The sequence below is a fragment of the Crocodylus siamensis genome, chromosome 3 (assembly GCF_052110815.1).
Source record: "Crocodylus siamensis isolate JL-2025a chromosome 3, ASM5211081v1, whole genome shotgun sequence".
Lineage (NCBI taxonomy): Eukaryota > Metazoa > Chordata > Crocodylia > Crocodylidae > Crocodylus > Crocodylus siamensis.
The window spans coordinates 99,734,762-99,747,144 of record NC_143397.1 but is presented as its reverse complement, the minus strand read 5'-3'; the positions used below and the strand labels follow the sequence as shown (position 1 = coordinate 99,747,144).

Sequence of the window (12,383 nt, the reverse complement as noted above, 5' to 3'; positions counted from 1 at the left end):
GTTTGAAAACCACTGCCTTAATAAACAGGAATGATCTTAATAGTCTAGCATGGCAGTGTACTCCAGAATATTGTTGATGAAACTGACCTACTTCTATTTTTGTACCAATTATAGTAATATCCTCAATAGCATTTTAAAATGAGGCTTTAAATTTAGCTTGTAATATAAAACATCTGTATTCAGCCATAAAACTGAGAGGCATTTTTTTAACATAATCTCTGCTGGGAAAGATTTGTCTAAGGGTTGAGAAATGAATGATTATATTTTTCCTTCCCTAATAGCAATTATTTTAAATACTGTACATTGAGTGAGGGGCCCTGAGTAAAATACTTGATTTCAGATTAATGTTTGCTTAAGTAGCTATAAATCCTTTTTCAGTAGCTATGGCATGTTTTTTTTTAATTTTTAAATCAGGGATGTTGGCTTTGATTTTGTATTTTGGGGGCTTTAATCTAAAGGGAGACGTATCTTGTATCCTTTACAAAATCTACTTTTCTCAAGAAGCTACCCTTGTAAATTCAATAGTTAAACTTAAATTACACCCTCAATGATATTCTTTTTTATGGACAACCCTAATTTTTCTCTGATTTGTGGTAGCGATAGTGATACTATTACCACAGAATACTTACAACACCCCGTGCTCCAACATTAAAAGAAATATTTGTTACCCTGATCTTAAGTTTCCTATAGTAATAATACCGTCTAATGTTCAATTTTAGAAGTAGGCTTATGAGTGAAAGTAATATGGCTTTGTTTTGTATGGACTTCATCCAAATTTCTTGTCTTGTTTTGTTTATCATGCTTCCAAGTTCCCAAATCTGCAGTTTTCTTTTTCTGAAGCAGTTAAGCACAATCTGATCCAAGGTAGAATCTGTCTGAAACCACAGACTTTTGGAAGATTTGACACCACCACTGTCCAAGATTGTGAAATCAAGACTGATTTCAATAGGCTGATCCAGCTTTAGTTGCAAAGATCTTAATGCCCTTGGTTTTGTCCAGATAAAGTATGCAGTGAAGCTAGTGATCTCTGATAGCTGCCATTTTTATTATTTGTAATGGGGCAACACCCGAATGCATCTATCGGGGTAGAAGTCCAAAATGGTGGATGTATATAAAGACACTGTCCTTTCTGCAAACTTACATTTTAAGGGCCCACTTTTTTAAGGGCCCTTTCCTTCAGTGTAGAGCTCTAGCAGGTCTGCACCAGAGTCTCTGAAAAGTAAAACCTGAAGGGCATGCAAATGCATGTAGGGGATAGGGAAGTATAAGGAAACATTCAGATGTGCTTGTGTACATGCAAGTTTATCTTGCATTTTGTTACTTTGTAAGAGTTTTTACTTTGGAACAAGGCAGCCCCAGAGTCATTCTCCCCCTGTACTCGGCCTTGGTGAGGCCGCAGCTAGAGTACTGCGTCCAGTTTTGGGCTCCACAATTCAAAAAGGATGTGGAGAAGCTTGAGAGAGTCCAGAGAAGAGCCATGCGCATGATCAGAGGTCAGGCGAACACACCTTACGACAACAGGCTGAGAGCCATGGGGCTCTTTAGCCTGGAAAAGCGTAGGCTCAGGGGTGATCTGATGGCCACCTATAAGTTTATCAGGGTGACCACTAGGATCTGGGGGAACGTTTGTTCACCAGAGCGCCCCAAGGGATGACGAGGTCGAATGGTCACAAACTCCTGCAAGACCGTTTCAGGCTGGACATAAGGAAGAATTTCTTTACTGTCCAAGCCCCCAAGGGCTGGAACAGCCTGCCATCAAAGGTGGTTCAAGCACCTACATTGAACACCTTGGAAGAGCAAATTGGATGCTTATCTTGCTGGGATCATATGACCCCAGCTGACTTCCTGCCCTTTGGGCAGGGGGCTGGACTCAATAATCTTCCGAGGTCCCTTCCAGCCGTAATGTCTATGAAGTCTATGAAATCTATGAAATCACAAAAGCAGCTGGGTTACAGTTGACTCTGCAGGAGGGCAAAGAGATTATTTCCCCACCCTCTTGTGTTGCAAAACAGAACAAGAGTGGGTGCTTTGTTGTCAGATACCTTCCCACTGGATTCCAAAGAAACGATGCGATGCAGCTGGACAGGTTTAAAACTATCAGGAGAAAGTACTTTTTATGCAACATGTGGTAAATTTGTGGAATTCATTGGCACAGGAGGTGGTGGAGGCAGATAGTATAAATCATAGGGCACCAATCATGAATGACTGGTGCCTCCTGAGACTTGGGGGGCACCATGGCAATGAATGGCAAGCGGGGACTGCCCGCAGACACTGGCTTCAGTGTCGGCCAGCGGTGAGCACCCACAGATGCTGGTGGCAGCAGCGGCAGTGGGCGGGAGGGGTGAGTGGCGAGCAGGGACTGCCCACAGATGCCAGCATCAGCATCAGTGAGTGGAGACTGGCTGCAGATCCCACTGGTGGCAGAGGGGTGGAGGAGTGGCGAGTGGGGACCACTCGCAGATGTCAGGAACAGCGTTGGCAGTGAGAGGGGGTGGCGGGGTGAGCGGCGACCATCTGCAGAAGCTGGCGGTGGCTTCAGCAGTGGGCAACCTCCAGGGAGGCTCGTGCTCCCCCCGCATCACCTATGCCACCAATACTTGAGTGTGGAGGCTGCTTCAACACGCATGTATCAGAGCAGACTTGATTGAGTCTGCTGGAGTGTAGCAATTGCTGTGCTCCAGCTGCCTCCTGCATCTCGTGTATCAGTGTCCCCATGCGTAAAACTAGCAGTGACGGCGCTTTAACTAAAGCTCATGGAATAAGTTTTAGTTCAAGCCCCTCTGTGGCTATTTTTAAGCATGGGGACACCGGTATATGAGAAGCACCATTGCTTTAGAGAGGCTCTTGAAGCTACTCGAATTAAAGCGTTGCCCCCCAACATGTGCAAAAGTGCCCACAGACAGTATATCTGTTAGTGGCTCTTGAACAGAATAGTTCTGGTACCTTTAGACCATAGTAGTGGGTGCCAGGGAGGGTACTGAATAAGGGATAGAGCACTCTAGAATACTAGATGCTCAGGTGTGGCCTGTGGCACCTTACCATCTGGCCCACAGGCTCCCCATGGGCTTGAAAATTTGATAGTGGGGGAGCAGTGCTGCTACTCCTCTGCTGCCAAATTTCCAGACACACAGAGAAAGTCCCGGGCTCTGCAACCTAGATCAAATGCCTGATCCTAGCATGGAGGATGAGGTGGAAACCCAATCCTGACGTGTGGGGGTGGTGTGAGGCCTCTGGAGCTCAATCCTGGTGGGACGAGGCAAGAGGGGGCATTGCTGCCTTAGGAACTGCTGGAGCTATCCCGCAGACTGACTCTGTGCCAGCGATGGGGACTGTTGGCCAAACACTTGAACATCCCTGCTCTAGGTGCATCCTGTTCAGTTCAAGCACCTCTGTGGCTGTTTTTAAGCATGGGGACACTGATATATTCCTGCTCCCACTCGAGCACCTGCCCCTGCTGCGGACTGGCTACTGGGCTCCCTAGCTTCCCATGCTCTTACACCGCTGGGTGCAATGGGGACAAGACAGGGACAAGGAGGAGGAAGCTGCAGGGTTTCTCAGTGGGAACATGGCCAGACTCCTCAGCCAGGACTGGGCATCTCTAGGGCCAGATCAAAGCATAGTCAAACTAGGCACATGCCTAGGGCCCGAAGTGAGGAGGCCCATTTGTGCTTACTTTATATATTATCATTTTAAAAAGTAATACAAAATGTCGTTGTCAGCTGGAAGCCCACGAGTTCCTTAATCCAGCTCTGGGCCAGCTGTGACCGGAGCCCAGGACACCCCCTCCAAGCCGACCTGGCCCAGGGTGGCAGTGCCCAGCCCGCAGCGGGAGGACACCACCCGAGGGGCCCAGCAGCCCCTCCTGGCCCGAGGCGGGGGAGAAGAGAGGAGTCTCCCCCTAGCTCCGCCCCCAGCTGGCAGCTACTGACCCTACACGCTACTAACCCTACACGCAGCCCCCCCCCCCCCCCCCGCCCCGAGGACCTCAGTACGCTCGCGGACATCGAGCCACATGATTGGTCCGTGGAGCCAAGCGCGCGCCAAACTGCCTCGCAGGCGCAGGGGCGGAGCGAAGTCAGGACTGGGATGCGCGCAGGCGCGCTAGCCCTGGCACCCCCCCTCCCTCCCACTGCGCAGGCGCACAGCTCCCCCTCGCGTGGCTGCCGCTGGGTGTGTCGCTGCCTCGCTGCGCATGCGCGCAGGAAGCAGAGGGAGGGGGCGGCCCCACCCCACCCCTCTCCCTGTTTGCCCCTCCCTACCCTCCCCTTCACCCACCTCTCGCTCTCCGCCCGCGGAGCCGCTGCGTCGCTCCGTCCCTCCCTCCCCCGCCCCGTCCTGGCCCTCTGCGCTTCCTCCTGTCTGTGCCATGGATGGGTAAGTGCCCGCCTCGCCCGCCGGCCCGGGGCAGCCGCCGCGGGGAGGCGCTGGGGCTCCCCCTCCCCCCCCAGGGCCCGGCCGGGGAAGGGGGGGGATGTCGGTTGCTGAGGTGCCCCCACCGCGGTGCCCCCACCGCGGGGGAGCGGTTGGTGCCGCCCGCCGTGTGCGGGCGAAGGACAGCGGACGGCACTACCCAAGGCGCGGGGGGGGCGGCGAGGGGGCTCGATGCTGGGATGTACCATGAGTCCGACCCCGGCCCTGGGCAACTTTGCCGGCGCGGCCGGGCAGAACCATCAGCACCCCCTCCCCCCTCCCTTCCCCCACCCGGCCCGGGCGGGGCGCGAGTTTCGGGGCGGGTCGAGGCCTCTTCCTGCAGCCTGGCCGCTGGGCCGGGCGGGGAGGCGGCCCCGGTGCCCCGCCCCGCCGGGCCTGCTGCCTCCGTCCCGCTAGCACCCCGATGCCCGCGCGCGCCTGGTGCCTGCCTCGCTGCGGGCTCATGCAGCCACTGCCTCTCCTGTAAGCAGCGGGGACGGATGGGGTTACCCAAATTTAAGCACACCCCCCTCCCCCCCGCCCGGAGTTAAAGAGTGGCAGCCGCACCCCCGGCCCCCGTGGGGCTTGCTTATTGGGATAGGAAGAGGTGATTGGAAATGCTTTTCCCTTGCTGGTTGCTCTTGCTGCTGCCTGCTGGTCTATAAACAGGAAGTCGGCCACGGGGGAGCGCCAGGTCTGCCTGAAGTGAAACAGGAGAGGGAGATGTGTCAATTGCCAGCTAGCTGGGTGGTAAGGGGTGGCAAATAGACTGTGACAGCTCCTCAGCTGGCAGGAGAATAGTTGGAGAAGGCTGCTGGGAGGTCACCGCACTAACCCGTTGCTCTGTTTGTCTCAAAGCACTTGTAGAACTGCAAGTAAAAAAAAATTTAAAAAGTGCAGCTAGGTGATGGGAGAGAGGTTAGGAAACATGCTGGGTTGAACTGCCCTGGGTACCCCTGCTCCTCCTGCTGTGCCACTGTCAGCGGTAGTAGCAGAGCAGTGAGGGGGGAAATGCAGTGGTTGGAAATAGGGTTGTTGGTTGTTGAAAATACAGATTCATCAGATGTTAAACGTTTTGTGAACACGTCCATTTGCACGGTATTACTTTGGACAGTGGAAAGGAACATTCTGATAAGGATGTTTTGGGATTTTCTGACTTGACACAGAACTGAAAATGCTGCTTCAGGTGTCGACATTTTAGAGAGCTGAGCTTGTAACAAATGTTGTTATTTTATAAGAGAGAGAGGGTTTTTTGTTTGTTCATTTGTTTTTCCAAATTTTGATTCTCTGGAAAACTTTGACATGTTTTGTTCCATTTCAGGATGGGAAAAGTTTTTGAAATTGTGGAATTGCTTAAGACATTGAAACTCCAGTTCTGCTTAACACTTGCTTTTTCTTAAGTGTCACTTTGTATGGTCTGTGGCTCAGCTGGTTCAAGTGTCTGTTTAGTGAAAATGCTGTCCTGGGTACAGCTCTTAGCAGTGCCTGAGTTGGTTGAGCCATATGTGCCTTGATATACTCCATTTGCCTTTCAAGGAAAGTAGTAAGATCTCTGAGTCCTAAAGGTCTGGGTTCATCTGAGAGGACTGTGCCTGTCCTTTTTAAAAAAAGCTATTGTGGTGTTATGGGAACAGGTCCAGATCAGCTGCATGTTCTGTTTGGTCAAATCCTTTTGGAGGCAGTTGCCTTCTCCTTTCATTCTGCCTTGAGTAGAGATTTGGCCTGAATGGCTCCTGGCTTGTTTTCATCTATATTTCCTATGACTTTGTAATCAGTTTGTCTTTTTAGTTCATGGAGATTTTAATGTTTCAACAGGAAGGTGGGGAGAGAAAATGGCAGAGGTATGAGTTGGATGTAGAACTCAAAAAGCTATTTTAAATTTTTTTGAACACAAATAGGACAGTGACCTTGTTAGTATAAGGAGTGAATGGCGTGTGCACATTGTAGGCATTTGACTAAAATTTTATTTTTTGTTAAATATTAAACTCTTCTACATTGGTACCAGTGGGACATTCTTTTTTTGCATATAATAGTAGTTTATTAGTACCCTAAAATAAAGGGTGACACCCCATAGTCTCCAGTAACAGAATACAGCTTGGCAAGGTAAAGGTGAATTTTTATTTTTTAAATGAGGTCGAGTAGCTTTTTTATGCGCTAAAGCATAATAGGTCTGTTAATACTGATTTGGACTACATTTACATTGCAACTGATTGTGCCTTGTTGTTAGGTACTTTAACTAGGCCTGCCCTTTTCAGAGAGTAGATACTAAATGTAATCTTTTAAGGTAACTCAGGTTGTGTCCTCAGAATTGGTTGGCAGTGAAGCAATATCATAAAGTAACTCTTGCTTTAAGTAATGCATAATGAACAACTTTAAAATTGAAATTAAATCCAATGTTAACATAATTTGACTTCTGAGCTGGTAAGAACTTTATAATAGCACATTTGAATTGTGAAAATATTCTGAACAATATCCTTATTGCATTTTCCATTGTGAGGGAAATGAAACTTAAATATGTTCATAGCAACTAATATGAATGTTTAGGTACAAGATCACATGATTCATTTCTATGGATACTAAGGCTAAGCCATACCCAAACTTGAGGTTTATTAAAGACAGAATTATATTAAACTGCATATCAATAGCTGAGGTTCCAATTCGAATGAGAACTTTTTTTTTTCTTCAAATGTAAATGTTCTTTTTACAACGTATGGAATTTAAACTTTGCAGCATTGCATCTCTCTGGCAGACATCATAACAAACTCCTGCTTTTATTGTCCAAGATGAATGAAGGAAAGGGGAAATTTGTAGTTCACTTGCTTTGGATTGAGTGGCTTGTTTTAAAGGAACAATAATTAATGGTGTGATTTTTATTTTTCTTGTGTATACCAATAAATAGGGCAATTAAACATTCTTATTTCACTCGAAAGAAAAACACAGGAATAATACAAATGAACTGATTGGACTGGATCCATTGCTGCGTTCAATCTCCGGCTGCAGCTGCTTCAGCTGAGAAGCCTTTTGAATTCTGCTCCACAAAATATTCAAGTCTTTAAAGGTGCAATAATTACTCATTAACTACAATTCCAAAAGCTCTGTTGGCCACACTTTTTGCTTAGATTTGTAGAGGACTCATCATTTAAACTATTTCTCAATCATTGTAGGGATGTCATTGTAAAAAAGCATAAAAATATCTATCTCAAGTTCTGGGTACTATTAGCAGATTTAAATAACAATTTTGGCACCTACCAACAGGTACCAAATAGTAACATCTTTAACAAAAGATGACCATCTCCTGGAACCTCTTTTCAACTATGCCTTTTTTCTAACTCTTGATTGACCATGCAATTTGGCCTAAGAGTTACCAAACTTCAGTCGTTAAAAACTTGTGGAGGACATGGAAGTACAAATGTGTGTGATCAAACAGAACACGATGTGCCAACAGTTCCCTTTTACACAAATAGAGCTGTAGGTTGTGCACCTTTGATGTCACTTGACCTCAACCACATGAGCTCATATGTAGCAGTCATTTTTGGTTTTATGACAAATAGTTATTTTTAACTAGATTTTCCTTTAAAAGTAAATTTATGCCATAATTGCATCAGGATATGATAGAGGGAGTATTAATTGTATAATCTAAGTATGCTTAGAGCAGTGTAAGTCTCTATGTTTAATTCTTTTAGAGCTTATTCCAGGCATTTGACTATTACGTAGAATCTGTACCCATAGTTTCATGTAGTCTGCTATTAAAGTTAATTTTTTCCCTTGGAAATTCAGGCTTAGAAACCAGGCACCAGTCAGCTAGAATTTGAAATTTTGAAAGGATAGCTCCCTAGCTACTGATGTACAGTCCGGTAGGGCATTTTAGCTTGTCCTCCTGAAAGAAACAGAACGTGATCTCGTAACGTACTTGTAAAGTGTAGCTCAAGAAATGGTTTCCATACAATATCATATTTATAATTTCTCTCAATCTTGACTTCTGCATCAGATTCTCATTATTTTTTCTTTAAGGAAGAATGACTGTTTTCCCACAGTCTGAAAATATATCCCCCTCTGAAGTATCAGAGATATTTTTATATGCGACATTAGTAAAGTATTTACCATATGAACAATTTTAATTTTTCATTTTGATTTTGTATCCTCACAAGCTTAGTTTTCCACATTTGCTTAATCAAAGCTGTATTATTTCTATAAAATATGAAGATAAAAACCCACAGTTTCAGAATCATGAAAATCAAGTTTTACACTCAAGTGTAAAACAATCTTTGATATTGTTCTGTGGAGTTGAGAAATTGGGGGTGGGGGGTAACAGTTTCCTTGGTTGCTAGATTTGACTTCACTTGTCTTAAGTTTTGTTTTGAAAGCTGATAGAATGAGTGCTCACACATTAGTCTGTATGCTAGTTATTAGTCTGTAGGCCTTTTGTGAGATAAATTTTCTTAATGACAGAACTCCAAGTCACTTCAGCTTGCTGCCACTTTCATTCACATGTGATGCATGCACAATGGAATTTAGACAAGTTGGGGGGGGCAATAAGTATCACTCAGCAACAAATTTTAAGAGTGGTAGGATCAAAATAACTGACTGTTTAAGGAGGGAAGTATTACACAGTTGCACGGGCAGACAGTATATTCAGTAATCCCTACAAGATCTCTCCATTTAACTAAAGCACCACTGCCTTTTTTAAATACAAGGACTCAAAACTAATATAACACTGAGGTAGGAGTAACAGTTGTCAGACTTGCCCTGCTCTTAAACCAAGATCCCTTTTCACAAATTTGTGACTAGTTTTAAATTGTTCTTTGTCTTTAGGTGGCAAACCTCCTTCTAGGAGGCTATTTACAGAACAAAACCTGTGAATGACTTGAAGTGTACCATCCTTCCTCCATATGCTGAAGAGCACGATGTTGCAAAGCTATTCTGCTTTTTTGCAAGGATGTGGGGCACAATGTTGTGCTCCACATGGGATAGGCTCCAGTCATATTGTAGACCCAGAATATAATGCTGTGTAAGTTCAACTGTGTAACCAGGGCTGGAAACATTAACTCAAATGACTTCTAGTCATTGTGTAATACTTGTCATAGTCACCCAACTCTCCATTCTTGCAAAATAAAGAAATATAGCAGTTGTGTATTGCATTTAATTGTAACACTCCCACTTGACTGGTTATGTGTGTGTAATGCATATCACAAAGTCCTTTTTTTGTTATGCTTTCTTTCCCTTCCTGACTTCACTCCACTTGTACAGATTTTGCTTTTGAACTATAACTTGTGTGCTTTTCACTATCATTCTTTTCTTTGGATCTTCCACTGTCCTGTTGGTTTCCCCCATTGTGTGCTCTTTTTCCATGTTCTTGCTGACCCCCTTTCTCTGCCTGGTTTGTTCCTTTGCTGTCTCCTTCCTGCATATCTGCTGATGCACTGCACTTCCCCTCCCCAGTGTGCTACATCCATAGGCTGCCCAGGCTGTTTGCAACACTTGTGCCACAGGTTGGCTACCCCAGTTCTAAATCCTCCTCCAGCATATGGAGTTTTGTAATCTCTTCAGTTTTAATGCTTCTCTTCTGGTGCTTCATGATGGTAAGAACAATATGGGGATTTGTGGGAAAAGAGAATTTGCAATTTCAACTGTCTAAAGTAAGATCCTACATGAGGAAAGTGCAGGGACCCTAAGATAAGTCACTTGGGCTCTGTACAAGCATATGGTTCTATTCAAATATAGTTTAATGCAGGATTGTGGTTTAAAAGAACAACCTGTAACTGTAGGAATTATTTCATAATAGTGGATGGGAGTCAAATTTGTAATTTCTGAAACTTTGAAAATACTTCTTTTATACATCAGTTATTCAAAAAAATATCAAGCAGTTATTCAGAAAACATATGAAGTGATGTAGTATTAAGAATTTTGAAACTGAAGTTTGACAGAGCAGTTTTAACACTGTTCTGATGTTTATGGATTGTATACATCAATTCTGTAATTTAGGGGTGTGCCAATAAAGGTTTTGTTGGCTGGTACTGATAGCCAATTATTCACCAGGTGTGTCGGTTGATATTTATCTGATAACCAGTTTACAGGAATGCAGCTGAGCCCAGCTTGGGGCCCTGTTCTGGAGGGCAGCATCCTGCAGGTAAGTCTGTGGAGAGGAAGAGGTTTAGGGGGACAGATTGAGGCTTCCGAGATGAGGGATGGAGTGGGGCTGGGACAGGACAGTGAACCCTGGCCTGGGACCCCAGGACTAGGGCAGGAAGTAGGATTGAGCTGTGGGAAGCTCGTCCAGGGGATCAGCATCTTAGTGTTTGAAAATGGTGGCGGGGTGCTTAAACTCAGTCTCATTGGAGTGGAGCCAAGCAGGGCAGGGGCAAGGGCAGGAGCAAAGGTGTGTTTTCTGCTGTGGACTCAGGGCTCTTTGCCCTGCTGCCTTTGCACTGGGAGCCGCATCCTGGCTGTGCCACATCTGCTGCCTGTTTGGCAGCAGTGGCGGTGGAGAGCTGTGCCTCCTATTGCTGGACAAGCAGAAGATGTGGCGTGGCCTATGTGCAACCCCCAGGGCAAAGGCAGCAGGGTGAAAAGCTCACAGAGAGCAGCCTGCCTCTGCCCTTGGTCCCATTCAGCTCTGCTGGCCTCTGCCCTTCGCTATGCTCAACTTTGCTCCAGGTAAAAGTGACCCAGTGCTTAAAAATAGTGGTGGTGGCACTTGAACTAAAGCTCATTCAGTGAGCTTTAGTTAAGTGCCCTGCCCCCCGGCCATTTTTAAGCACCTGGATGCAGATCCCCCAGATGAGCTGCCCATGACTCTGTCCTGCTTCCCACTTTGGCCCCCCAGGTCCCATTTGCTGCCCTGCCCCACTCCCTTCCTTACTGTGGGGGCCTCAATCTGTGCCCTGCCATTCTCATTCCCCTCCACAGACTTACCTGCAGGGAGCTGCTCTCCATGCTGCCTGGCTGCATTTGATGCGTGTGTACATCTGGGTGCATGCATATGGTGTCTAGGGGCCCTGGCCAGAGAGTGTATTATAGTTAATGGTACATTATGGCTGCCCTTGCCAAAAAGAACCGATATCAGCCTTGACTTGATATGGCACTTATATATCGGTGCACCTTTTCTATAATTGTAGGTTGCTTTTGAATTTGAACCTTTCTTTGCTTGATAATATGCAACATGTAAGGTGTTCTTTTTAATTGTCAAGATGAGAATTTATGTATAGTGTAACTGCTCCCTCAGTTCAAAATATAGAAATCTATTTTGTGTATGGTAATTAAAAATTTTAAACACCTTAAATTGAATAACCTGAAATATTCCACCCCCTCCCCCACCACTTTTAATGTTCAGTGAGAGCATTTGTATCTTCCAGACTTGCCTTTTTGGTCATACAAAGCCTAGAAAAATGGGGTCCCAAGCTGGTTAGTTTATAGGCACCCCCTCTATACAAATATTAATAATCTTCCACATGCAGGTTGGGCACAACATGGACCCTGTTCCTTGTGTAATTTCCTTCTGTGTGTTAAGGGTCCAATTCTTGTCCCTCAGCAATGTGAATTTTTAAGACTTAAGTCTAGGTCAGTGCAAGTCTTTTCCTGATTTTATAGTTTCTGTGTGTGCACATATGCATGCACGCATGCATACATACCGCAGCATACCCCCTTCCTTCCTCCTGCCCCAACCTCCCCCAACATTTAGACCAGGATCTGCTGTGGATCTGTAGAAACCTTGCCTCTTGTCACTGTTGGCTTGTTTCCAATCTCATCCACTACACAGCATCTAATCTTTGCTGTTGAAGGACTGGACAGTAATAATGCAGTTATTTCCTGTAATGCAATGGAGGCTTACAAGGGGCAAGTGAAATTTGTCTGGGTATTTCCTGACTATAGAAAGCATTATTTTACCATCTTAATGTTCTTATGTTGTGTGATTTTTTTTTTTTTGGTAACCTTTTCTGTAAAAATGGTTTAAAAAACAGACTTAGTTTAAGCAA

General features: G+C 45.5%; 1 protein-coding gene across 1 annotated transcript in view; it reads left to right on the top strand.

The window, feature by feature from the left end:
* The first annotated feature begins 4,296 nt into the window (after positions 1-4,296).
* PTBP3 (polypyrimidine tract binding protein 3) overlaps positions 4,297-12,383 on the top strand; it is a 121,618-nt gene continuing 113,531 nt past the window's right edge. The window contains exon 1 of the mRNA XM_090038855.1: positions 4,297-4,374. The gene's annotated coding sequence lies outside the window, so the exon portion shown is untranslated. The remainder of the gene's footprint in view (positions 4,375-12,383) is intronic.